At 41.3% G+C, this 3,166-nt stretch overlaps 1 protein-coding gene across 1 annotated transcript in view; it reads right to left on the bottom strand.

The window, feature by feature from the left end:
- Positions 1–3,166, bottom strand: part of UHRF1BP1 (UHRF1 binding protein 1) — an 85,934-nt gene that overhangs the window by 42,717 nt on the left and 40,051 nt on the right. The gene's annotated exons all lie outside the window — the stretch shown is intronic.

Here is a 3,166-nt window from a genome sequence, read left to right on the forward strand (position 1 = left end):
AAAAAAAAAAAAAAAAAAAAAAAAAAAAAAAAAAAAAAAAAAAAAAATTAAGAGTGATCAGTATCTTAGTGTTCTGTAAAGAATAGAAGATATCTGCAATACATGTATCTAACCAAGTACTTGTTTCCAGAATATATAAAGAACTTCTACAAATTAATAAGAAAAAGACAACCCAAAGATAAATGGGCAAAACATGCAAGTGCTTTATGAAAGACAAATACCCAAAATTCCAATAAACCAATCATCAGAAAAATATAAATTAAACCATAATGTGATACAACTACCCACCTACTAGAATGACTAAAATGAAAAGACAGACAATACCAGGTGATAGCAAGGATATGGAGCAAATGGAACTTTTATGCAATGCTAGCGGGGAAAGTAGTACAACCACTATGAAGAACTATCTAGCAGTATCTACAAAAATAGAACCTATAACCCAGCAATTCTACTGCTAGGTATATATAAAATAGAAATGTGTACACATGTTCACAAGATATATACACAAGAAGGTTCACAGCAGCACTATTCTCTTTTATTACATGTTTTTAAGTTATATGCAGGAAAATTCATTCTCTGTGGCGTATGGCTTCTATGGGTTGTTGTTCCCTGTCCCCCTAACCCCCCAGAGACAGAGTCCTGCTCTGTCATCCAGGATGGAGTACAGTGGTGCAATCTTGGCTCACTGCAACCTCCACTTCCCAGGTTCAAGCAATTCTGCCTCAGCCTTCAGAGTAGCTGGGATTACAGGCACACACCACCACACCCAGCTAATTTTTGTATTTTTTTTTTTTAGTAGAGATGGGGTTTCATCATGTTGACCAGGCTGGTCTCGAACTCCTGACCTCGTGATCCGCCCGCCTCAGCCTCCCAAAGTGCTGGGATTACAGGTGGGAGCTACTGCGCCCAGCCGGCTCTGTGGGTTTTGACAAATACATGGAGTCATGATTGACCACCAAAGTCATCATAGAGGAGAGTTCTATATAGCAACACTACACTTAAGAACCAAAAACTAGGCCAGGTGTGGTGGCTCAAGCCTGTAATCCCACCAATTTGGGAGGCCAAGGCGAGTGGATCACTTGGGGTCAGGAGTTTAAGACCAGCCTGGCTAACACAGTACAACCCTGTCACTGCTAAAAATACAAAAATTAACCAGGGAAGGCCGGGCACAGTGGCTCATGTGAGTAATCCCAGCACTTTGGGAGGCTGAAGCAGGTGGATCATGAGGTCAGGAGTTCAAGACCAGCCTGACCAACATAGTGAAACCCCGTCTCTACTAAAAATACAAAAAAAATTAGCTGGGTGTAGTGGCAGGCACCTGTCATCCCAGCTACTTAGTGGGAGGCTGAGGCAGGAGAATCGCTTGAACCCAGGAGGTGGAGGTTGCAGTGCGCTGAGCTCACACCACTCCTCTCCAGTCTGAGCAACACAGAGAGAGGCTCTCCTTTGGGGGAAAAAAAAAAAAATTGGCTAGGGGTGGTGATGGTGGCACACACCTGTTCTGTACTCCCAACTACTCAGCCTTCAAGGCTGAGGTGTGAGAACCACTTGAACCTGGGACGTGGAGGTTGCAGTGAGCAGAGATTGCACCATTTTATTCCAGCCTGGACTACAGAGCAAGACTCTGTCTCAAAAAAAAAAAAAAAACAAAAAAAAAAAAAAAAAAAAAAAAAAAAAAAAAATCAGAAACTAGAAACGTCTACAACAGAATGGATTGTGGCATATTCATGTAATGGAATGGTATACACCAATGAGGAAGAATGAACTACACATATATGTTGTAACAAAATGGATGACTCTCACAAACATAATGTTAAGCTAAAGTAGCAAGACACGACTGACTATATCCTATACATTTACATAAAACAGCCATGTTGTAGCATATAACAGAACTTTATTGCTTTTTAAGGTTACAACATGGCTGAACCTTGAAAACATTATGCTAAGTGAAAGAAGCCAACCACAAAAGACCACACAGTATATGATTTCATTTATATAAAATGTTCAGAATAGACAAGGAAAGTGGATGAAGGGTTGCCTATGGCTAAGGCAGGGAAGAATGAGGAGTGACAGCTAATAGGTAGGGGGTTTCTCTTGGGTGATGAAAATGTTCTAAAATTGATTGTGGTCATGATTGTACATCCCAGTGAATACAGTAAAAACCACTGAATTGGCCAAGCACAGTTGCTTACACCTGTAATCCCAGCACTTGGGAGGCCAAGGTGGGTGGATCACGAGGTCAGGAGACCAAGACCATCCTGGCTAATATGGTGAAATCCCATCTCTACTAAAAATATAAAAAATTAGCCGGGCGTGATGGCACACGCCTGTAGTCCCAGCTACTCAGGAGGCTGAGGCAGGAAAATCCCTTGAATCCTGGGGGCGGAGGTTGCAGTGAGCTGAGACTGAGCCACTGCACTCCAGCCTGGGCGACAGAGAGCTTCCATCTAAAAAATAAAAAATAAAAATTTTAATTAAAAAATTTTTAAAAACATTGAATTGTATGCTTCACATGGATGAATGTTATGGTATGTGAATTATATTTCAATAAAGTATTTTCTAAAACATGCCGGCTTGGCTTCTTTGGTTTTGTTTTCTTTTTTTTTTGAGACTGAGTTTTGTTCTTGTTGCCCAGGCTGGAGGGCAATGGCACCATCCCAGCTCACTGCAACCTCTCTGCCACACAGGTTCAAGCGATTTGCCTGCCTCAGCCTCCCAGGTAGCTGGGATTACAGGCATGCGCCACTGTGCCCAGCTAATTTTGTACTTTTAGTAGAGACAGGGTTTCATCATGTTGGCCAGGCTGGTTTCAAGCTCCTGATCTCAGGTGATCCACCCTCCTTGGCCTCTCAAACTGCTGGGATTAGAGTCATGAGCCACCATGCCAGGCCAGCTTCTTTGGTTTTCTTGTAAGAAAAGAAAAAATAAGAAAAAAAATTACACTGGCAAAATACTAAGTGACTTATGAACAAGGTCATTTATTGCTGAACCGTGTGTAACAGCAAAAAACCTGGAAATAATCCAAATATCCATCAATAAAGAACAGGCTAAATAAACTATGTTGCCTCCAAAAGAGAAGCACATTCTACAGGTACAAAAAGGAATACAGGACATCTCTACCCTTCTATGGAGTGATCACCAGGATATTTTTTTTTTTTTTTTTTTT

Source organism: Cebus imitator, unplaced genomic scaffold, assembly GCF_001604975.1.
Source record: "Cebus imitator isolate Cc_AM_T3 unplaced genomic scaffold, Cebus_imitator-1.0 Scaffold24, whole genome shotgun sequence".
NCBI classification, from domain to species: Eukaryota; Metazoa; Chordata; class Mammalia; order Primates; family Cebidae; genus Cebus; species Cebus imitator.